Source organism: Microtus pennsylvanicus, chromosome 22, assembly GCF_037038515.1.
Source record: "Microtus pennsylvanicus isolate mMicPen1 chromosome 22, mMicPen1.hap1, whole genome shotgun sequence".
Lineage (NCBI taxonomy): Eukaryota > Metazoa > Chordata > Mammalia > Rodentia > Cricetidae > Microtus > Microtus pennsylvanicus.
The window spans coordinates 28,179,332-28,205,490 of record NC_134600.1 but is presented as its reverse complement, the minus strand read 5'-3'; the positions used below and the strand labels follow the sequence as shown (position 1 = coordinate 28,205,490).

The 26,159-nt window shown below is 39.0% G+C and overlaps 1 protein-coding gene across 2 annotated transcripts in view; it reads right to left on the bottom strand.

Annotated features, from left to right (window-relative positions):
- Window positions 1–25,916, bottom strand: part of Sema3d (semaphorin 3D) — a 197,523-nt gene extending 171,607 nt beyond the window's left edge. Inside the window, exon 1 of one of the 2 annotated variants that reach the window (XM_075956062.1) lies at window positions 25,855–25,916. The gene's annotated coding sequence lies outside the window, so the exon portion shown is untranslated. Of the gene's footprint in view, window positions 1–22,212; window positions 22,394–25,854 lie in introns of those variants that run through there. The other variant, XM_075956063.1, reaches the window with a different exon arrangement.
- Window positions 25,917–26,159: the final 243 nt, after the last annotated feature.

The window sequence follows — 26,159 nt, the reverse complement described above, 5'->3', positions numbered from 1 at the left end:
CATACTTCAACAACTTAAAAAAAAAAAGCATGAGGTACAAACAATATGTTTGTTCGATTCTGCTTTCTGTTGCTATGATGAACATGATAACCAAAACCAACCTGGGATAAGGGTCTATTTGACTTACATATCCCAATAACAGCCCGTTATTTAGAGGAGTGGTTCTCAACTTCCTAACGCAGGCCACTAGAATATAATTCCCTGCATAGTGGTGACCCCAACCATGAAATGATTTTCATTGTTACTTCATAACTCTCATTTTTTTCCTATGAATCTTAGTGCATATATCTTTGTTTCCTGATGGTTTTAGGCAGCCTCTGTGAAAGAGTCATTCACACCCAAAGGGATCAGTTTGAGAACTACCAATTTAGGAGAATTAGGGCAGGAATTCAAACAGGAGTGGAGGCAGGGATAAAAAGGGAAGATGCTTATTGGCTTGCCCATTTTGATTTCCTCAGCTAGGTTTCTGATACGCCTAGGATTACATACCCAGGTGTAGCTCTGTCCTCAGTTGGCTGGGCCCTCCTACATCAATTAACAATCAAGAAACTATTCAAAAGACATTTCCACAGTCCGGTCTGGTAGAGACATATAGACTAAAGTTTTTATTGGCAAGGTGTGTCAAGTTGACAACCAAGATTAACCATCTCTATGGCTAATCACGTGATGAGGTTTAATTGCTTTAAGGGAGATAATTTTCATCCCTCAGTGGCAAAATTTTTTGTGTACCCCATATACATAGTCATATAAACCCGTATGAAAATATACACCTAATTTTTCATTATTATTTTTAGTTCTTTTTAATTGTATAGCTTTCTGTGAGATGATAAGCACACAGAATGAACCATTTCTGACAAAGACAAAGATTCTGGAATACACTATACCAAATTAGACATGTCTACTGATAAAAGATCAACAAAAGTAAGAATTAGAAAAAACTACTAAAACAGCATAGACAAAATATCCCAAAGGTTTAACACAGTAATACAATGAAAATGGAAATGAGAGAATGTTTAGAAAAACTCTCTAACTGAAAATAAAGATAAATGAAAGTGGTAATAACAACGCTAACATTGAGTATGGGTCACTCAAAACAAGACATTAATTAGAAATATGAACACAAATAGAGTCATTTAACACCCCTGGTGACCAAGCCATCTAATACCATTACTACTGTCATTTTCCTGATGTTAAAATGCAGGCAGAGGGAATCATGGTGAGTTTTTAAAGGCTGTAAGCTGGCCGGTAGCAAAGACTGGATGGGAATTGGGACAGAAAGGGCCTGTCTTACCTTGTGCTACAGAAGACTGATAGTCTGTACCCTTAAGAGTACTTGTATATACTGCCAGGCAATGGTGGTGCATGCCTTTAATCCCAGTACTCGGGAGGCAGAGGCAGGTGGATCTCTGTGAATTAGAGACCAGCCTGGTCTACAAGAGCTAGTTCCAGGATAGGCTCCAAAGCTACAGAGCAAACTCTGTCTCGAAAAACTTAAAAAAAAAAAAGAGCACTTGTATATGATAGTTATAGAAATAAAGATGTCAAATAGGTCACAAAAATAAATAAATAAATAGAACTGGTTTATTCTTGCCCTTTTGCTTTTGAAGCCCATGGAAAAAATGAAAGTCTTTAATAGAGACACACACCATTTTGGTGTGAATGAAGAGATGAGAAAGGATAAGTGGACAAATTATTAGAAATTCTTCTTTCACTATAATTCCCTGTGGAGATGATACTGTCAATGAATAACCATAGATTTGAACATTTGTGAGAACGTGACTGCCATTTTAACATGAACTTGGGTCAGTTTTATATAATAAATGCACCCCTGAGAACTCTACAAACTGTAGATATAAAATGAAAATACAACTATACAGAAGAGAGTGTTTTCTATCATTTCAGCAGATTCTTTTAAAGTTCATTTAAAATTTAGGAGATTATTATTCCAGGAAGGATGGAATTTCCCCTTGACAGGAAAATATCCACAACTGAAAGACATAATGTAATAAATAAGTACACGATTTCAAAGGAAAATAAGAGCGAACACCTGCTTCCTGGAAGGGTTCTGATGAGCACACTGGGAAAGGCATCCGTTGTTTCTATTATTAAAGGTGACCACACCAAGAAAGAATGATGTTGTGCAGGAGTGTTATCATTTGCTTTGTTCACACCCAGATGAGACATTAAAAGCATTAGGTTCAGATAAATCCATACCTCCCACAGACAAAGAGTTACAGAAAGCAGATTGTGGCTATATTCTTCCTCATTGAATGTTTTTTTTTATAAGGATGTTTATTTTGCACTGAAGCACAACTACAATTGAATAATTTGAAAGTGTTCTCTACATTTTTTACTACAGTTCAACAGCAAAAATATATAAATCAATGTATGATATTTTGGAGAACAAAAACAAAACAAAACTCTGTGACAAAAGACCAACTTCTGTAATCATGAAAACTCTATACATTATTTCATATTTTGTGTGTATGTATATTAATATAATTGAGCATCGGTCTTTAGACAACTTTATATTTTTACAAGGTAAACAGAGAAACATTCTCTCAGCAATATTTAATAGCAAATAATACTTAAATTCAAACCAATTTGTCTTTAGCTTGAGTCTCTTAAATGAAAGAAATTTCTATAAATTTAATAGCAATATAAAAGTGCATATACTCACATATGACAGGAAAGTAGAAAATGAGTTTACATTGGTTAGTTTCGTAGAAAAAAAAATCTTTCTGACTGTCCTAAGTGATTCAGAACACCATGAAAGACACCTCATGAAGCCACTGAACACTTGGTGACAGAGCCATTGAACACTTACAAGTTGTGAGTCTACTCTGCGTACATAAGGGCAATGCCTGAGAAGAAGCCAGACTTGTGTCTGCTACCCTCGAGCTCACTGCATAAGGGATGGCACAGACCAGGGAGAAGGCAATTTCAAAGGCCAAGTACACAACCAGATAAGGCAACTCTAACACAACTTGTACTTTTCTGACATTTACTGCAATACACACACACACACACACACACACACACACACACACACACACACACACATATATATATAAGGCAAAATAGAACTTTCTTCTTTTGTCCCAGAAGTTTCCTTTCCTTAAAAAATTTACTTAACTCTCCAAAGCATTGCTACCTTCTATCTACAATTTAACTCATTAAACCTATCACTTATAACATTATCTTCTTTGTAAGTTATAGTATATGTAATCATTTATAAACACATGAAATCATATATAACCTTATGCTCTATACAGAAATGGGCAGAGTTAGATTAATTAGAAAACATATAATTAATAAATCATACACATTTAATTGCAGTCATTTATTGTAATGCATCATAGCTGAATACACTCCATGAATGTACCAGGAAAGTTAGTTGGTTCTTCTGGAAGATGTCACTGAGATGTGGGCATTAGTTCAGCCTTACCTGGCTATAGGTTTCAACAACTCCTGCAGAACACAGCACATTTGTAAAGTACATGCTGCCTTCATCAAGAAGCAGAAAGATTGCCTTCTCTAGCAGTGAAGACTCTTTTACCATGTGATGTCTCAGTGTGTACCTCTGAGCACACTGCTGCCAGTGTGCCATGCCTACAGAGCTGAAGCCTGGGGCTATTTCACTTTGAATTCTCAGCACTGTCTTAAAATAGACAAGTTGTCCATTCATGTTTAAGGAAGGAAGGATGGGAGAGGGAGCAGGAAGGAAGAAGAGAGCGTGGTGAAAGGCACACAGAAGAAATTTACACCAGCACATCCCCAATCTCTCTGGAGTTAAGAAATTTGAGGAGACGGTTTCTCAGGGTGTCTTTTAAAAAATCTGAAACACAACAACTACATGAACCAACTTAGACAATTTTACAGTAGCTATTTCTTAATTAGAAAGATTTCCAAATAGATTTGCTAAGATTGACAGGTTACTAGGCCTACATTTCAATCTCCAGGGTTAGAATTTTAAAAAATGAAAAAGAGAAGCAAAAGTCCTCTGGACCTCATCCTGAAAAAGTTCAACAAGTACAGTACTTAAATTTTCCCCATGGTTTATAAATTTATCAATACAGAAGATAACATTTCTACCTTGAGAAAATATCTTTTTGGAGGGACTGGAGAGGTGGCTCAGCAGTTAACCATCCTTCATGAGATCTGTAGCCCTCCTCTCATCTACAAGCCTACATACAGGCAGAAAACTGCATACATAATAAATAAATCCTTTTTTTAAAAAGAAAACATCTTTTTAAAAAATCAAGACAGGACCTAAGAGACTTTTCATAGTTGTCTCTAAAACATATCCTCTTGGAAATACAAAAATCCCACTTGCAGTCATTTAAAGATGAAGTAATTTAGTGCACGGTGCTCGCATGTATGTTGAGGTAAATGTTCAGGATATATGTTTTCTGGATTGGCATACTTAAGGAAGAAAAAATACTTGAATTGACTATTGAAAAACTGGATATCGGCGTACAAAGACAGGATGAAACAAATTCCATCCCGAAATGATACTGTGATAGGTGTTGGACCCAAGGTTTCATTTTAAGAACAAATTTGGTATTGTTTCCCAAACTAAATATGTGGTAAGGGAGTCATGGCTATGGCTTTTCTTTCCATAGTGTGTCAGTGACAGCCTGGGATGAGACATCATTGACTACACACCAGTGATGACATTGGCTGCTTCTCCTCTCATGGAACAACAGTGAAGACAGAGCAAGGAAAGGATCCAATGGGGACAAGGAAGTAAGTAAGAACCTCCTAAGTCAGGACTCTGTTAGCTTGGTGTGGCCACTTTCCCCATTTAATCCTGGGTTACATATACGGAACAAGAACTGTTAATCAATTGAACAATGCAATCTTTTGTTAATGACTGAAACTACCCCAAAACCCCACAAATAGCCTTGCAGGTTCTATGGGAAAAATTCTAATATTATCATTTGAAAACAGATTTCCACACCAAATACTTAGAAATCAGTATGACTTAAATCATTTCCTAAAATACCTTTGGAGAGGCAATTTGTTAGACTTATGCAGACTAGCACAACTAAAGGATAAATAAAATACCACAAAGAAAATGTAAAATTATCTTTTAAAAGAAAAGAACAGTAAGGATTCTGAAAAGTCATAAAGTAGCATATTATCTTGAAATATATATGAAAGCTATATATTATACGTATACATCTGTGTATACATACACATGCAGAGTAAATATTAAATTTTCCTATCTAAGATAACAGTGCTCCTCCGAGAGTCACAGACTATCTAACAAAACCCCAACACCAGGCATGAAAAGCCCTCTTTGGGGTTGTTAGTCAGGATTGTGAAAGAGACTCCAGAAACATTATAGGCTACTGCTGTAGCATTTGGTCACCCCCCAAATGTTGAAGGTAGCTTCTATTGCTAAAGATATTATGTACATTGATCCTAGCTCCAGAGGATCTGACACAGAAGTCAGAGGATCCTTGCTGAATCTGACTTTAACAGCTCCATCTCGAGAACTGGCTTTGAGAGACTCAGGCATTGCCATGCAGGATCCCATGTGGGTAAAGTAACCAATGGTCTTAGCACTATGATGCTTATGAACCACAACAATGACCCGCATGGCATGATAACTCCAAGAATGTAATATGGAATGGATATAGAAAAAATGAAAAAGAGGCAATAAGATTGAGAGGGAACAAGAAGAGTACATGGAAAGGCCTGGAGGGAAGGAAGAGAAGGGTAAAACTAAACAGACTTTGTATTGACTGCTTCGGTCTTTTGTTTGTTGTTTATGTTTTGAGACAGGGTTTCATGAGCTCAGAACAAACCTAGACTAGCTGTGTTACCAAGGCTGGGTTTAAAATCCTGATCCTCTACTTCCAGAGTACTGAGCCTGTGTGTACCGTCATACCATCCTAAGGGATTCAATCTTTAAAGTTTTCTTTCTCTGGCTTCCCTCAACAAATGTTATCCTCAAAAACTTAGAATACAAGGTTTCCATCGAATACAAATTTTGTATAAGGTTCATACACAAATATATGTGTATAAACTTATATATCTGTATGTATAAATAGTACATTAAAAATTTGTGTATAAATATACATATGAATATATTCTTTTGCATATAAATAGTAAATGAAATATTGTGTATTAATCTACTCTCAAATTTTCATGGTTGGATCAAAACCGTTCAATGTTTTTCCTATGTATTCACAAGAAAATCACTTTTGTTACCTGAGAAACTGTAGGACTTTCTCTCCACTATCAAGCAAGCAATTTCATAATGGGTACATCTAATGCCCATTCCTAACACTCTCTATGTGGAGAGAGTGCCAGATCCTACATGCTGAAGGTCCAATTTCCAAGTCAACGGTCATCTCATAGACATCAGATACCAGTTGCAAACCATAGGTTCTTCTCCAGTGCTCATAATCAACCGCCTACAAATCTACAGTCCACAACAACTTCACTGGGTTGGATAAATTTTTATGATGATGCATGGGGCTTGGGCCCAGACAATGACTGATTTAAAACAAAGGGCTATATAGGCCAAAGATAAATGAAGGAAACACATGTACTGTGTGTCTTGGAACAGGCACAGGCCTTAAAGTGTCTGGGCATACCACCCACCAAGCACCTCCATGTGTTCAACTGTCCAATTGCCTAACCCCTGTCCCCTGGGCTGTGAAGCTTCCATTGCATTGGTAAACTTCTAATAGACAAGGTAGGGGAGCTCAGAATGGCTTGTGTGCATATTCTGGCTTCCCTCATCTCTATCCGCCTCCTGTCTCATGCTTCCCTCTCTCTCCCTCCTGCTCTTCTGGCTGTTTTTCTTTCTTTTAGACAAGGACCTCTGTAACCCCAAAAAAGCATGAAATCCACCATGTATCATGTATCCAAAGATGGCCTTGAACTCCTGCTGCTCTTGCTGCCACCTCTTGAGGGTACAGGACAGGTATAAACCACCATGCCTGGCCCAGTGCCTTGGTCTCTATGCAGAGAATTTCTTTTTTCCAAGCTAAGGTTCTTACTCTATGAGGAGAGTCTTACAACTACTATCTGACCAAGCAGTGCAGAAATGTCTTTATATGCAGCAAGTGGTTCATTTCTATTACATGAGTTGGGAAAAGAGTTATAGATGCCAATAGATACCTTAAAATCCAGTTCATATAGATCATAGCATCATAGTAATCAGGGTGTAATACTGAATATTCCTATGAAAACCATGTGGCAGAATTCATGTCTACCCTATTTGCAAAACATTTTACTTTTGTGAATAGGTTCATAAATTATTCATACAATTTATTCTGATAAGCACTCATAAGCAAAAGTGATAACTGTGAGAACAGACAAGCTTGTAACATCGAGAAAGACACTCAAAAGTATTTTCCCAAAGTAATTCAGAACACTATTCAGTTTCAGTTCCATTTGCTCAGAAACAACCATGACATTAAAGTTCAAGTTCAGGAAAATATCATTGATTATCATATTTGCCACTACTGTTTAGTTTCACACTAGAGAATTGTCAAGCAGATGATACAGAACTGGATAGAGACTTGCATTTGGTACTAATGTCCTTGGAGATCCCCAGGGCTGAGATTCATCTCTGAGCTCTCCTTGACCCTGTTTCTTGGCAGATGGGGACTGAACTTTCCTTAGGTAACTTGATTCCATAAGGACAGCATTGAGGCTTCCTGCAGAGTGCCCTGAACATTTAATAGAGAGAGAGAAAAACTCCAGGGCTCCCTTCATAGCCAGACAGTTCAAGTACGGCCAGTACATCACTGGTGTGTGGTCTAGAAACAGTCTAGTCTCTGGGCATGAGACTGCTTGAGTCTGGGATTATTTCCAGGTCGTCAAGTGAAAGAGCAGTGGATTAGATCATTTTGTTTCCTTTCACTTTCTTATGAAGCATACTAAAATAGACTAGCTCGAAATATCATGAGAGTGAGACCATTTGAGAAAAGGACCCAAGAATAAAGCCTGACAGGAGAATGTAAAAGGACAAAGTAGTGGCCACACGGTGGATATATTCTGGGCCAAAGGATAGAACTAAGAACAGGAACATGTTAGAGGTAAACAGGGCATCCTTGTAGAGATTTTTAAAGTAGTCTATTCAACAATCTGTATCTGTATTTGGGGATGGAAAGCTACATCAAGGAAATAGGCAATGTTACAAAGCCAACAGTGGAAAAGCAAACAGGGTAATGTCATTAAAGCAGGGTGGAACTAAAATGGGGATGCTTCAGGACACTGTTACTTAATGCTTAGTGTCTATAACTAACTCCTTCTTCTGGACTGCTTGAATGGAGGCATGTTCCTGTTGGGAACATACGCTATTGTCTATTATGTGTCTTCAAACTTCTTAGCAAGGAAGAAGCAAGAGCAGGAGATGGAAAAGGTTGAGGAAGATCAGTTTTGAAATACTATTCTGTTATCCAACTGCATATTCAAATTGGCAACCTAAAGATTCTTCCTTGAACTATTTCATCAGATAAAAAAAAGGCAACTCCAAATGATATAGATGAAATGGAAATCTATACAAATGTGTAATAGGTACAGCTTGTATAAGACAAGTCAAGGTGACACAATAATTTAATGTGCCATATAGTGTTTGGTTTGTCTAAACATTTATTTCTAAAAACATTCCTGAGGGTAGTGTGATTTCTGAACCCCAACAAATGGAGAAATGGACAAGCATGGGGAGTAGTCTGAATGTAACTGGGTCCCATATTCTCAGTAGTTTGAATATAATTGGTCCTCACAATCTCATAAAGAATAGCATTATTAGGAGGTTTGACTTTGTAGGAGTGGGTATGGCCTGGTTGGAGGAAGAGTGTCACTAAGGGGTTTGAGGTTCCTATGCTCAGGATTTTGCCGATTCTTGTTGCCTGAAAAATGTTGGACTCTGGGCTATTCCTTCAGCACTACATCTGCCTGCCATTGCCATGCTACCTGTCATGATGATGATGAACTGGAGGTGAACCACCCCAAATAAATGTTTTCTTTATGAATTGCTGTGGCCATGGTGTCTCTTCACAACAATAAAAACCCAAACTAAGACATCATGCAACCCATGTGAATGATATAGTTAGGAAATGCACTTGGACTAGTTTTTCTCATAATTCATCATCTAAACCATTGCACCACATTCTCTCCAACACGTCAAATCCATGCTCAACATTATACTAATCATAGACTCTAAAAGTGTTACTTCCAAAACTAAGTGGCTTCCCTTATAATAAAAGGGCTAAGCAACCAAGACTAATCTCTGTGTTAGGCTGTGTGGTGTTGTAGTGAAAATCCTGAGACCCAAAATAATCCATCATGGGAGAGAAAATTCTGGGAATGCCCTCTTCATAACTCACAGTGGAGGGTAAGGAAGAAAATGACAGAATTAAAGAATAGGTCATAGGACTTCTCTGCTGAGGGCTGAGAACACACTGACCTAAGGATATAACTCTATGCCATTTGGAATAATTTTCCTTCTATATTTGTTAGGAGAATAATAGTAGTGGGTTTCCTGCTGGACCCATGATTATTGGTGTGTGGTCTCATTAACAAAGTGTGTATGGGTTCCATAGCATGGAATGGGACTAAATTAATCTTAAAAACTGATTGGCTATTCACTCTAATGATTGTGCCACTGGGGGCTAGGTATATCTTTCAGGCAGGTTACTATTTTAAATAACAGTTCATAGCTGGGTTTGAGTGTGGCTTACTCTTCTCCTCTGAGAGTCTGTATAACACGTTCTAGCACTATGAACACTAATCAGTAGTGGTGAAACTTCAAGATGGATAACAGCTAGATTTCTCCATGATCTATGTCACCTGAATGTGGTCTTCTCAGCAATAGGGTCTTACCATCAGATTTGGAGGAGTAATGAATATTTTGGAATTAGTCTGCAGTATTTGGGAAGTTTAGGGAACCACTTTTACCGAAAACTCAAAAGACATAGGCATTTGTCAGATGTGATAGAGAAGTTTGCCTTGGTTCTTGGTAGTAAATGTCTACCTAGGAATAGTAGCTATACTTTTACATTTTGTTACATTAATGACTCTCACAGAGTGTATATAACAGACACCCATTCAATAACTATTTCTTGAAATAAATAAAATATGGAACATGAATGGAGACAGACGAGCTTCAGGCAGAGAAAAACACAAAGCAAATATATGTGTGGGATAAGCAGTGCATTGTCAACTATGCTCTATGATTCACTCCACATTCAGTCATGACATGAAAAGGGAAAGGAAGTAGAATATGAATGGATCACCTTCAATGGGAATGTAACAGACTGAGTCGTCCAAGCCAAAGCTGCGGAGAATCGCTGACAGGATGATGGAGGAAAGATACAAAGCCAAGCACCCTTGAGTCCTTATCCTAGAGCAGCTTGGTCAGTGGTTTCAGAAGACCTGAGAGGGAGGGAATTCTCTTCTGGACAGGTGAGTAGAATTGGAGTGAAAATTATTCCTCAGAAAAGATTTGCTGGGTCTGAGTGAATGTAGTGAACTTCCATGGAAGGAGCCTTTAGCTAAGGGCTGGGAGCTGTGATGGCAACAAAAGAAGACAAAACCAAGAGAAAGGAGAATTAAATGCTGCAAAATCCTCATATGGAAAGAACAGAAGAATCGCAGGCCCAAAAGAGGCTGCAACTGGCTTGTTTGGCTTACTGCCTAGGGAAATATACATGACTGTGCTTGTTCATCCTGATACCTATTAAGGTGCAGATACACCAGCATTCTTTACACACACACACACACACACACAAAGACACACACACACACACACAAAGACACACACACACACACACACACACACACACACACACATATATATATATATATATATATATCTTTATACCAGACCTTAAGGGTAGTTCAGCATCTTTACTTCTGACTATTGGAAATAACATAGTATTACAGATATACAAAAAGATGATTTTTGGTTGTCATGGACATTATGATGTTTGACTGCTAAAAACTGGGGAAAAGGAAACCTCAATAGAGTTGTTATTTTAATAACTCTGGAGTGAAGGTTACAGGATAGGAAGTGACTGTTCATTACACACTAATACCTTTTGAAATATGAATAATAATACTGCTTCCTGAAATATGAAAAGAAGTGTGCTGATAGGGATACAACAAAAGAAGGCTTTGAAACAATCAGGGTGCAGAGCCAGGGTGGAGGGTGGGGTAAAGCAAACCCATAGTACGTTAGCCCAGGCACACTGAACGTTTATTGAGTGCACATGTGTAAGCAGCGCATTCCTTTTCTATGCAAGTTATTCCTGCCAAAAGCTTGCCCTTTTAAAAACCTGAACAATGAATGCTCCCTGCCAAACCTCATCACAGAGAAGTCTAAGACAACAATCCTCACGGCTCTGCAAAACGTGAATTGAGCCAAAGACAGGGAGCTGGTGTTTGCTCATCTGACTATCTGGCATCGATACTTTTGAACAGCTACTTTACAGGTGATAAAAGCCCTCACTTCAAACAGAGCACAAGATTCTTGATTTGAATCAACTTCCCAGTTTGAGATGCAAGCATGTGTCTGATATTCTTTTATTGTGCAGATAACTTTGCATCCAAAAGAGTCTGGGTACCTTTATTGTCTACTAATCTGTATTAAAAACAATATGTAAACATTGACTAGGTTATAATATAGAAATATAACAAAAAGGAATGACAAAAGACAATGTAGCCAAAATCAACTCTATATTGAAAAATACATCAAGGCCAAAATCAATAATTCTACAATTGTATTAATATTCAGAGAATTTGTGCTCTGGTATATAAATTAAAATTTCAGATAGATGATATTTGAAATGATTATTTTCATTTTAAGGATATTTTTAAAATATTAATTTGGTTATAATTACTTTTCAGAAGTCAACAATTACTTGAAAATGTGTTCAGAAGAGATAAGAAGAACAACATGATGACCTTTTCAAAATATGAATTAAACATGTCTCCATTATTGAAATTAAACATTTAAGAAGTTTTCACAAAATATTGTTTAATTACTCATTTTGACTAAGGTAACTTATCATAGGTCAGACGACTTTTGTTCATTTGGTTTTTGAAGACACAGTCTCATGCATCTAACTGACCTTGAATCTATAGTTTAGCTTTGAACTCTTGATCCTCCTGCCTCCAGCTGCTAAGTGCTGGGCTTCTAGGCATCTACAATGGGTGCAGGACAATTGTCTATATTCTGTCAATTATGTTTTAAGTAAACCCTGATTGGCCAGTAGCCAGTCAGGAAGTATAGGCAGGACAACCAGACAGGAAGTGGAGGCGGGTCAATAAGAACAGGAGAATTCTGGGAAGGAGGAAGCTCATTCCTCCCCAGTCCAGTCCACACACCAAAGAAGCAGGATGTGACCTGCCCCGCTGAAAAAGGTATTGAGCCATGTGGCTAACATAGATAATAATAGTGGGTTAATATAAGTTATAAGAGTTAACAAGAAGCCTGAGCTAATGGGCCAATCAGTTTATATCTAATGTAGATTCTCTGTGTGATTTTCTTTGGGACCTAAAGACTGTGGGAACTGGGCAGGACAGAAACCCCAAAAAGCATGCCCTCATGTTACATACAGTCATGGATCAAGAACAAATATTAAGAAAGATTTCATTTCTTTTGACATAGGGAAAACATAAATTTATAATTTCATTGAGGGTACAAATAATATTAGTCATATAATGTCAGTCTTTTTTACAAGTTTATAATACAGTATACTGTCACCAGAGGTAGGCTTAATCCTGTCTCCTACAGCCAGGTAATCAGGCTTTTCACAGAAAAGTTCTTGTGTATTTTATATTATGACTCATATAAAATAACACCAGAGGAAGAAAAGTTTAAATAAAAATGCTAAGTTTTTCACTTTTGTCATGTTAAAACACAAGTTCAACCGAGACTCTAAAGCAGGTCATCACTAAACAATTATAAATATGAAGAAGGAGTAAAGAGCAAAGCCATAGACATGACAAAATGACACGGTTTTTGGCTCAATTGTAGAGGGGGCTGCCCACACAACAATAAACCAGGTTTTGTTGGTTTGTTTTCTGTTGTTTATTCGCTTGTTTATTTCTCTCTCTGAACCTAGAGATTGAATGTACATGACAGATGAGTGCCTTGCATTTTGTTTTGAAATGGGGTCTTGTTAGTAAGCAACCAACGCCAGCCTTAAGATTTGGCAATCTCCTGCCTCAGCCACTCAGTTGACTGGGATTACAGGAATGTGCCACCACATTTGATACTTATGTTTGAAAACACAACAAATTCTTCTAAGTACACATTAAAACAAAACTCAAAGCACCAACAGCAAAATTGTACCAAATGTAGACCAGAACATTGTGAGAAAAAGTAAAATTTTACATATGAATCTCTCTCCTTGGAGAAGAAAATAAAGATAAGAAGGAGCACTTGTCTTTAGAAGTATGTGTGTGAGTATATACATGAATGTAGATATGTGTGAATGCGTAATATAGACTCGTGTAATATGCAAGTACATGAAAATATATACATGTGAGTACTTATATATATGTGTGGGTGTTTGCGTGTAATAAATATAATTGATCCAGTGGCAAGAGGCAGTCCTCTTTGCTGTCACTAACATTCGCATAAATACAAATATGCCTCAGCTTCTAGGAAGGATTATGGAAGGTAGAAACTCCCTAGGAATTCTAGAGCATACAACATAGTGATGCATAGTTATTGCACACATAGAATTTGATGGATAATAATCTTTAATGTATTTGACAGAGTGGGTTCCTTGAGGTTGAAAGAAAGAGAAAAGTCTAAGTATTCATTCAGTGACTTCGATAAGAATTTTGGAAGGCTAACCTTTATCTAGAATTGAAGACATCTGGGAACAATGATGGATCTCAGTAAAGTCAGCAAGCAGCAGAAATACAGAGAGAAAACCCTTCTCTATGCCTTTAAACACTTAAGACTGATTCATTGATTGCTAACATACAGCTTTATTTTCATGACAAACTACAATAATGTGATTTAGAAGATTTTGAAAATTCAGTATTTTGTCTTATTTTGAAAAGAAATAATTATAAGGATAGCCAAGTCACTGTATTTTTTTGTGATGATCAGATTTATTATCTTTATTATTAACAGAAGATGCTAGCAGCATTAATAGGATACCCAAATTAAAGAAAGTAATCAAACATTCAAATAAAAGATCTTGGAACTTGAGAGATGACTCAGAAATTAATATTTAATGGTCTTGCAGAGGACCCAAGTTCAATTTCCAGCACTCACATGACAGTTTACAACCATCTGTAACTGCAAGAGATCCTCTCCTGATCTCCTTGGCACACGTATATGACAACTGCACAGACATATATAAGGAAAAATCCTATATACATGACAAACACACGAACACACACACACACACCCCAGAGAGAGAGAGAGAGAGAGAGAGAGAGAGAGAGAGAGAGAGAGAGAGAGAGAGAGAGAGAGAGAGAGAGTGCTTAACCCTGATGGGTACAAAATAGCTCACCTTCAGTCTGCTTTCTCAATGCATGCTGTGAACACAATGATTCAGAGGGGTTTTAGATTTCTAAAAACACTTAGAAAATAGAGCCGTTTCCCTAAAACTCACACCAGCTTTTGCCATTATCTATATTTTACATTGGTATGGATAATCACTACAAATAATAAACCATTAAGGAAATATTATCAGTTCCAAATTTATTTACATTTTTACAAGAAGTCTATAGGACATTTTCATTATATCCTTTACTCTGTAACAGTATCTCAGCTGTCCTAGTTATTGATGACATTGGAGGCGTGAGGATTTCTAAATTTTCCACTAGTGTAATTTGTCACAAGTTTTTTCTCTGGCGTTCATAGGATTACAGATTTAAGAAAGAGCCCGATTTAAAATCCACCACTTTTACTCACTCACATGAAGAGTCCATTCCATCCATGAGATCTATGGCTGTCATTTTAAATGTGACAACGTGGTTGACACTGGCAGTGAGATGGGGTTCGTGAGAATTAATTCCTGCGCGGTGCTCTCTTTCTTTGCCCCTTCCACCCCACGCTCTTTGGGAAGAAAATTGTTCTCACCCCAAGGCTATTTTATTTCTCTTTCTCACCTCAGTACAGAAATTATTTGAAGTGCTTCTGCACAGAGAACCTAAATTTTCTCTTATGTTTATTATTTGATAAAATTATTAAAACTATTATAATTTCATGGATATTTATTTTATCCTTGTTTCATAACTATTGCTACAGTTTTGATTGTTCATATTATTAGAATTTGGATCATTGGGAGTTCTAACCATTGGTTACTGTGTCTTTTTGGCATACAGCTACATGTGTGAGTATGAATGTGTGTTTGCACATATGTGTGTAAGAGCTTGTGTGTGTTTGTGTGCATCAGTGTGTGTACATATGTGATGTGTAAGTATGTATATGTGTATATGTTTGTTTGTGAGCATGTGTATGCATGTGTGTAGACATGTGTGTATGAAGACGTGTGTAAGGTTTTGTACAAGTGACTACTTGTGTATGTGTATGTACATTTTTCTGTGAGTGAATGTATGTATACATGTATGTGGGGGTATATGTATGCACATGCATGTGTGAGCTTGTGTAAGTATGTATGTGTGTGTGAGTTTGTGTGTGTATGCACATGTGAGGTATGTGTATATGTTTGTGGGTGGGTTAGTGTGTTCATGCATGTATTATGTACACACGTAATGTGTGTGAGTTTGTGTATGTGTGGGTGAGTTAGTGTGTGCACGTGTGTGTGTATGTACATTAGGTGTGTTTGTGTGTGTTGCTTAGTGCTTAGTGCTCTTTTATTTTCTGATATTACAAGGTGGTTTTAGAATTAGGCATTTCTCTAAGGAAACTGGGTTCTTTCTACTGAAGAACGGTATTAAAAAGCAAAATGCAGTTGCTTTGTTAAATATAAAACAACTCTAATTTAAACTTACTCGTGTCTTAGTAATTACCACATATCTTTGAACGTAGTGGATGTATGAAAATGATTCCTGACCTTTCTACATTTTGCTTCCCAAAATTTATTAATTTTGGAATAGTGATCCTGAACCATTTTTGCCATGAAAGCTGTCAAAATAAGAATTTTCGAAATCTCATAAAACTATACACATTATTTCAACAAGTAAACTTGAATTAGTGGCATTGCTACTAATCTAGAAGTTACTATTTAAGGTAATTTGGAGCCTCAACTATCTATCTATGAAATACAGTATAATATTTTCAAAACTAAAAGTGCTGCCCATTATAAGAATATTGTTCCTTTTAAATTTTTTAAAGCCTTATAGAACTCTTGCTACTTTCATCGATTAATTACTTTATATGAGAACCAAATATCCCCTGGGAATAACAACAATAAGAAATATCATACTTCAGAATACCTGAATTTATTACTTATAGCCTATTTTTTATGATAAAGATAAAAAGAAAAGCAACTTATGCTAGTTTTATACATGTCATGGGAGCTAGGTTATGTAGATTCAATTTGACATCATTAGGCATAGATCCAGCTCTGCCTTTTTAATATTTGAAAATTCCATACGTGAGTACTCTATTTGTACTATGAGCACCTTTTCTTCTCCCTGCTCCCGCTCCCCTTTCCTCTGTTACCTCTCCCACTCATGACCTCTTCTTGAACTGATGCTACACATGTATGCATTCAAGCACAGAGTCACATACACAAGCCACTGAGTCCATTTAGTGCAGCTTGTAAACACATGTGCCTAGAGATGACCACTCATAGTTGGATAACTCACTTGGAAGCTTTCACACCCTGGAGAAAACAGATTCTCCCTTTTCAGCAATAGTTGACTGTAACTCTTCACATAGGGTCAGACATCATGAGATGTCCCCGGTTTATGTTGGCCTTTAGCTGGAATTCTCATCATGTAGGTCTTGTTTAGGCAACCATATTTTTAAGAATTCATGAATACAACCTCTAAGGGACTTTAAAAAATGTACTTAGTAGGAGGCCTTACTCTGAGACCTCCTTTTCAAAGTTAATACAAGCTGAATGAAGATGAATTGGCCAATATTATTTCTCAGTCTCTTTATTCTAATGAGTCCAGACAACATCTCTACTGAGAAAGGTTCTATTGCAATTTTTGTTATGCAATGTAGTTATAGTTATATGTTCTCAGCTCATTTATTTAAATGGCAGCTGGGAAGCTCATCTGGATTACAAACATCACCATAATCTCCAATGTCTGTTTAAAGTATTCAAGAGTCTTAATTAAAAAGTGTAGCAAAAAGCATGACTCATTTAAGATAGATGATCAATGTGTTACTTTGATATAGTTATACAACTTTATTTACCACATAAGTAATCTTGATTTATTTTAAGAAGCTGAATAATTTATTTTTTGTTTGTATTGTGCTTTCTCGCTTGTGTGTTTGTGTGTGTGTGTTAGCTTACTACTTTAGGATGCAATAGTTCTATTAGGACAATTTTTAATTACCTGGAAGAACATTGCACATTCCTGTGAGTTGCCAGTGAAAGCCTTGCTCAGCATTACTTATTGAAATACCACTTTCTAAAATTACTAGACTGTCTCCCAGAAGAAATAAGGGATGTAAAAGAAGTGATTCCTCTTTACCAAAGCAGAAAGGGATGCAAGGTGAAGGATGATGGTCTATGCAGGAAGAGAGATCAATCCAGATAAGTCTCTCAGGGTCAATGAGCCCTTTCACGCTTTGCTTTACTCCTCCCTTTCAGTTTAGGGTAGGTGTATATGGCTTATGGAGTGTTACAGTTGAATGATCACACTGAAAGGACTTACTAATAGAAGATTAGTAAGCAGCTTGAAAATGCACTGTTTCAGTACTATTAAAGTGGTTTAACCTAAGTGTAAATGTGGAAATGCAAAATCAAATAATTACAGTGAAGGGTCAAAATAATTAAAAAGAGCCCTATGTTTTAGCACATGGACTATCTTCCTAAAAGCACTTGTATGTACATGTTGCTTGATAATTTAATTCATGTAAAAATGTCAGTAATGAATCTGTCTCATTACCAAAATCCAAAATAACTTCCAAAGTGTTGTAGCTGCTTTTCAATAATTTTTATTTACAATAAATTGTCTCTTTTTCTAAAACACTTTACTTATTAAAATTAAACTACCATTTTCACAGATGACATAGATTAAATCATTCTTAATTAATTAATTTCTTCCAAAAAGCTCACAAATTTAATAATTTTGGCGTACATACCTCTTTTAAGTGCATGAGTGTATGCCCTTCCTGTGTTACTGCACGGTCACTACACTCTGGGAGCTAAATCCTTTAAGTGAATAGGAAAAATCCAGAAACGAGAAAAATATCTACTTGTTATAATCAAGACAAGTATGAATGTGGAATGATTTTGTCAACATTATAGATATTTAAATTACTATCTGTAGAATAATTAATTAGATTTTAATAGTATGTGATAGATGCTTTGTACAGTATTAACTAAAGGTATTCAAAATTAAGAGAAGACAAATTATTTTTCTCCAGATTTCTATGATCTAGGCAGGGATTATAAACAACATAAGCACAGAGAAACAATTGAAGTATTTCAGTATAGTAAGGATGGATTTCAAGGATATAAAAGTAAGGGAGAATCTGGCCAAAGTCTTCTACAGAAAGAGAAGTTTTAAAAACCAACATTGTGATTTTGTGGTCACCAAATATTGTCCAAGTATCAATCATCATTTCTACTGTTGTTGTTGCTTAGTCCCTAAATGTGGCAGCTTGCTCTGGTTTAACCTCAAGGCTTGTGATAGGAAAGCCTCAAAGACATTTTCACCTTCCTTGGATACTCTATGAAGCTGAATGTCTTTGTAGCAAAATACTACTACTAATAATAACAACATAGACCATTAGCTACTCTTGTTTATTAAATGAAAGGGACAATTTCCCATGAACATGTCATAAAAATATTAAACTTTCTAGATGAGAGACCAAATTTCGGTCAACTTCCTTTTTTTTTTTTTCTAGATAATGAAGCTGTTTTAAACAATCTGAAGATAGCCTACTACTTTTTACAATAACAGTCACTGGAAGACTTTCTATTTAAGATGTCTTGATAGTCCACATTCATAAAAACTTTCTGGAAACTTAGCCCAGCAACTTCATTACTACTTTAATAAGTGAATGCTGAGCCAAGCGATGCTTCTAACCTTAGGAGATATCTCCCTAGATACATGATAATTTCTGCAAACTGTATGACAGTTAACGTGCCATGTCCACACAATGAACCATATGAAAGGTAAGAACTAAGAATCATAAAAGATTCTGCCTTAATTTAACTACAGGTATGGATGAAGTATGCCCCAAGTCTGGAAAAGAAGATACAGTTGGTGACTCACATTCAAACCTAAGGCACCATGTTGTTCTGTCAGATACTCTTCCTCCACCTTTGTCATTGTGCCATCCTGGTTTTCCCTCACACGAACACAACCTTCACTCTGATACATAGCAATAACAACAATAATAACAAGTTTACCTTTGTGCAGCTTTCCCCTACAAAATAGAGAACAAGTTCGTCAGGTAAACTATCGCCTCCAAAGGCAGTCCTGTGAAAGGGAAATCCCAGTAACTATTTTTCTATCATTCACCTGGAGATCCTACTCATGGTGATTGGCTTCCTGATTGTCTTCAGACATTTGCCTTGACAGACATTTTTTCCCCAGACGTCTCCCTCAGGAAGTCAGCAAGAGGAGACTGGAGCCCTCCTTTCTAATGAACAGCAGACACTTGTGAAGGTAAAACAATGGCGTGGGACAGGGGAAACTTGTCATCGAAACAGGTGTTCTCAACTTGAGAGTTGCTGTCAGATAAGGTTATTCTTTTGCTTTTAGAAATATGTTTAAAGTCCTGATAATTTTGGTAACGTGTTATACATATACACTTGGAATTTTGATATTATGAACATTTATAGGTCTGGAGATGAGTTGTTCTGTCCTCTCCAACCAACTTCTCTAGTGCTCTCCAGATATACGTGTTTACTCATATAGACCTCGGAAAAGGCTTCCCTTCCAGTAGAGTCATGGTTCCTGAAGGGAGAGCCACAGCCAAGCAATTGAGCCCCTACAGCAGCCTTACCCCTTACAATGTATATTTGTTCACACAAATCATCTTCATTTTGATTCTATTGTCACCTCTAAAGTGAACAGAGTGAGGATTTAGTACATTCTCCTATTGAGGTAACTTTTAAAAGTATGATTATTCGTACCAATATACATGTCCAACGGAACAATATTAATTTTTCCTTTTTAATCATCAAAAGACCACTTACACAATATTGAGAGCAATAAAACAGAATACAGAGCACATGGACACAATAGATATTTGATAAATGTCAGTTTCCTTTTCCAGCAATTTTCCATTTCATAAGTGGGTAAATTCCATGTGAAATTTTGGCAGGTCAAATTAGTCCCGTTTCATTGTCTCTCAGTTACCTCTTGATCCTCTGCTTATCTCTTTGCACATCATTTCCTGACTGTTCTTTTTAAGGGCCAAGGTCTGTTCCCATCTCTTGACCCCTGCATGGCCATCACTTAGTAGTCTGTCATTGAAAGCCGCGCTAGCCAGGACTCCAAGACCACAGGGAGCTAAAGCAACTGCCAGCTATGGCTGGTCACTCCCAATATTGATCCTTCCTGCACTTTAGGTAGAGAGGGAGGGCGAACGGCTTCCACAGAGTGATGGCTTGAGCCTCCTTCCCTTCTGTATCCTTCATATTTTCCTTTCCACATGTCAGATGAAGAAGGCTCTGATGGCCCTTGCCCTGGCTGTTGTCATGCCTTGCACAAAAGCAGCAGAGATACTCCAAGGTGCAGGGCCAAGGGTGGGAGGTGGGGGTGGGGTGGGCATGGTATCTCTTTATCATGTAAACTCCTTTCTCCAGGTTGAGTTCTCCATCTTCCCAGTGCTGGTGCACATATTCAAGAGAACCCTTTTCCTTGTTATTTGAGACCTTAGGTCCTTTCCAGTTACTGGTACTTTCTGCTGCTTTTTATGGTGCAAATAGGAACTCGCGGCTAGAGTGGGGTATGATGCCAAGGGTTTGGGTGGAGAAAGAAGAATCCACGTAGGGATACTGCATTCTGTTAGGGTTTGACACAATATGGTGAAAAGTTTGCCAACTGAGCTCCGACATCCTTAATACCTAATGGCTGAGGTCAGCAGCCTCAGTTGCCAGGCGTGTGTCTCCAATCCAGTCCCCACATTCCAGATAGCCCAGCCAGAGCACAGGGGTGTCTCCTCCTCCTGTCAAGTCCTTCCAAGGGCCTGGACTTAGGCAAATCAATTCATCTCATCCCACGAGGTTGAACAGAAGTCATCGGGGAAAGGAATATCTTTTCAGAAAACAGTCCTCGAGATTGCCAGAGCAGTTGGCGAATCTGAGAGAGCCTAGGTGGTGCCCTCGGGGTTAAATGCACAGAGGGGGTCGTATCCGGGGCCACAGAATTCCCTGGTTGCAGCACACTTGCCATAACCTTATTTCACAGTCAGCAAGCTTAGAGGCTGTTATCTGGCTTCAAAACCTCCTACCCCACCCCGCCCTAGCAAGAGGGTTGCGCTCTCCCAACAGACCGCCAGTCGCGATTTCTTTCAAAGGAAAAAGGTGTTGTAGCTCCCTTTCTCAAAGTGCCACAACCAAAACAACCATCTTGCTCCTACCTTCTGTGTCCTCAGGCTAAAAGGAAAAGGGGCGAGCAGGGCGCAGTTACACTTTGCTTAATTCATTCTGGACCGCCCCTACCACCGCTGCTCCGAATGAACCTGTAGTTGTGGGGAGTTGGGAAGCACGTTCCCAAAGTTTCTTTGACTGTCAAGCCTAGGAAGGGGGACCCGGAAAGGGGTATCCAGGAAGAGGGTAAATTTCACAGGCGCGGCGCCCCGGGAAGCAAACTTTCAGCAGCACGGGCTGGCAGAGCTTCGGAGTGCGATTCTGAAACACAGCGGCGTGGTGGCACTGCGCCCCAGTTGTCGCACAAGCTCAGCAGCGGAGCTCCTGGGCTCCCCAGCTGCTCCCGGTGCGCTCTCCGGCGCCTTCTCAGACTCGGTACAGGTCCCCACATCCCGGTCCCCGAGGGTTACCACTTCGGATCCACAGTCGCGCTCACATCCCACCATCCCTGCTTAAATTAACATTAAGCCGCCAGAGCACCCTCCCACTGGAGCGGCAGGTGACCCGAACCCAGACTTACCTCCCTGCTGGCAACTCTTGTCGCTTTTTCCCTTCCCTCCGACGCTGTTACAGGAGAGGAGAAGGGACAGCCGGCGATGGCCAAGAGGACCGGGACGCCCGGCACAGGCGCGAGTTCTTAGGAGCCGCAGCCCAGGCTGAGCCGCGGAGCGCGGGCGGCCCTGGTGGAGCGCGGAGGCGCTGGCTTCGGCGGGGCGGGAAGGCAGGGGGCGCTCCTGTACCCCCGCGAGCGTCTCTCCGCGCGGACAGCGACCCAACCAGTTGGCAACTTGGCCAGGGAGCGTGGTGAGGAAAGGCACGCTCCAAGCAGGAGGGCGGCTTTTAAGTTTGTGGTGTGACCGCAGCAGCTGTCCTGGGAGAGACTCCGTCTTTCTAAAAAGGGGATGCTCAGAACGCCAGGGATTACCTCTCCCTCCAATCTCCTCCCCCAGCTCCGGGCGTCTTCCGATGTGCTGGCAATCCCTCCAGAGCTCACAGACCTTCCCTGTCTGCGCCTGGCTGTCCTGGGTGGGTTTGGGGGTAGTTCCGGCCGGATCTACGAGTGCTTTGGGGGAGGATGGGGTGTTGTGTCAGTCAGGAAAGCCACCCCTGTCGTCTCAGTCTGGGCCTGGGTGATTTAGAGAGCCTGCATTCCCTTCTCTTTCAGAAAGTACCCAAAGGACTCCAGGCAGAAACAACAGGAGCGATGGTTGACCACAAACGCCACCCTAAAAATTCCAATTACCCTGGGAAAAGTACAGGTGTTTCTCTGGTAAACTCCAGCCTACATTTAGTGGCCCGGAAAGGTTGAGCGAATTAGTTCTCCTCAGTGACAGACCCCTGAGGCTTTGCAACGTGGAATCTTCACCTTTATCCTCACAACTGGCCCGAGGTGGTGGGCGCGGCCCTCCTTCTGGGTTCTTTTGCACATTTTTGCAAACTTTGATCACACAACAAGAATAATTTGGAGGAATACGAGCACAAACCCTGGACATAGATTTTGAGGAAACTAAAACTCCCAATTTAGGGGTAGAATCCTAAGAAAATCATGTATAATTAATAAATGGCTTACTTAGACGAATTTCTTAAAAAGCAAAGGCTAGTGTAGAGCCACGCACACGGACGTGGGAAGGGCCTGTACAATTGAGTCTTGTGGACAGCGACATGGCAAATCCTACCATGAATAGAACTCTACTTCTAACCATGACCTTAGTTGCCACCTAGAGCTCCCTTGAAGTAATCCCATAGAAACCAGACAGCCAGCGCTTCCTGCCTGTGCGCTGACTTTAAATATAGGCGCCGCAAAGTTTCGGTGCAACCCTAGGAAATGACAAGGGGTCTGTTTGTTACTTGGGGATGGTCAGAAGGCAAGCACGGTGATGGAGAAATGAAGGGCGTAAAAGAACTCTTAATTCAGCCTCCTACCAGCAGAAGAGAGGGGACCACAGACGTGAAGTGAGTCACTTTACATTGTAGGTGGCTGGTGGCAGACTCGGCCTAATGAGGGGCTTAGGTTTCTTAACTCTGACCAAGGTTCTGTCCTGTGTCCCATGCTGCCCGCCTCTATAACTTTGATTTTGTCTGTCACCAGCCAACCCCATAATTTTTCTCTTTTCACATAGGAAAGTTGAAATCTTCACAGACTATTTCAACCCATAGCAACTCCTTTCTGAAGTTTCCTTGCCATTTCTCTCATAACTAACCATAACCTGAGTGTTTCTTGCATTAACCTCTAGTTTTGTATTTTTATATTTGTTTACATTCTTACCCAGTCATCAAGAGTCCAAAGTCCTCGTGTGGACCCACTACCTCTTTCTAACTCCCACAGCATGTCTGTGTGCTTTCTCACTTAGGGGATTCATGGTAAGCAGCTCTCTACTTAAGCATTATTCATGAAGTTTTGAATGTTTTTCTTGGCTTATTGACTGAAATATTATGTCTAACGAGAACTGCTGTTAACTCTGGATTTCCCCTTTCCCTCCTATCTAAATCATTCTGTTTAGTGTCCTCACACTAAAGGATGCCTCCTAGTCGCTACCATTGCAACTCTTTCTACAAAGCCCCTACAGCATTAGTCATTCCCTTCTGTTTTTCTAAAGCACTTTGATATTTGGTATTACTATAAACCCCTTTCATGCTATATCATAATTAGTTAGGTATGTGCCTACATGCAGTACGTGTTGGCTTTTTGTGTGTTTATTTCCGTAGATCCTAATACAAGGCCCATGAAGTAGCATTGAACCGTTTTAGTCTGAAGTACCCTCACTTCGAATTTAGGTTGGATTTTCTAGAGCCTCCTGAACGTACCATGAGGAAGGAGCATCTGGGATATGGCTTCTGTGCCTTCTTTCCTTTTAATCACTCTGAGCATGAAGCAGGCAGAATCAACTGCAGAGTCTCAAAATAAGGTAAATGGTCTGAGCTATGCAGCTTAGTAAGCCTTCAAGATCCTCCTAGTTATCCTGAACCTGCTGTGTGTTCAGCTAATCTGTGTGGGTGTGGATACGTTCAGGAAAAAAGTGCAGGTAACGGGGATATTCAGTTGTTGAACTTTTCCCAACAGAATGTGTGTTAACTGTATTGTGTCCCCATGGGAAGGCTTTAAAAATTCCAGGACTCTGATATTACTGTCACCAAAGGACATTGGCTCCCTGTCCTATGGAGACACACATTACCTGAACCATTGCAGGAATCCTTAGGATAAGAGGAGTCATTTAGATTGTTTTGCTAAAATATGAGGTTCATTATGCAGTTTAACTTGAGTCCAGGGACTGCCATTGAGGATTCAACAAACAATCCTTAGTTACAGTGGAAACATGTACGTCATCATTTAGATATATTGAATTGCTGCTAGTGTGTCTGCTTCAGTCTAAAGGGAAAATGGAGGGTAAAGAAAACACATATTTTTCGGGTGTTTAAGTAAATTGTATACGGAGAACCCCTCTGTACAATGTTCCTCTGACACTGAGAAGATAATTACTGGGTTCAGAATGTCATCCTAACAGCATCTCATAATTTGGGAGTGTTCTCAGAAGCTGCTAGATTCTGACTCTTTTCATCAAATGTGCTGTTTTAGCTGTATTGCCCCAAATAAGTGCAACCTCAAAGATTTTAAAAGAAAAAAAAAGGAATGAAAAAGATACTGGAAAATTTATGCCCACCCAGAGACAATTTAAGAAAATAGAAAGTTAAAACAGGCCATTTAATACTCATGTATACCAAACCTGTTCTAACGTGATCATACATAAAACATTATAATAAACACTAATTTATGGATGTTCTTTCACATATTAACACGTCAATACAGGAAGATAAGACTGAAACTGGGACTTATGATAATTTATGTTTAATCAGAACAAGTGATGGCATGAACTAAAAGTGGCTCATCTACTTTATCTTCTATAAGGTATTTCTCTTTAATAAGCACCAAGCACACCCCAACACACACACACACACACACACACACACACTTAATCACATGCACTGTTTCACTTGATCTTAGAAATTCACTCATTATCAATTCATTAGGCTTTTACGTCATCAAATCATTAGATATATAGTTAGGTAGTAGTTGAGAGGAGCATACCTAATTTTATCTTTTACATACATCTGAGAGATACACAACTGCTCGTCATCCATCAGATAAGAGCAGTAAATAACTTACGGTTAGTCAGTTGGAATGCCAAGCTGTCTGGATCTCACTTTAAGAGTCTTTAATCGGGACTGGTTTTCAGCATGAGTATTCACAGACATTCACAGAGAGGAACAGTCTTAGAGACTGCCTACCGAGACATCTTCTGGTGAGGAGAGCAGAGTCAAGAGAGATGGAATGACCACCCACCTCCTTCAGGTTCCTGCCCCAATGTCCTGTCTGGAATGTTTCTTTCATTATGCTATAGGGTCTTTAAAAAAAAGTCAGCTATTTTTCAAGACTTTTCAGGCTGGAATCTTAGGGTTATATTTACTTAG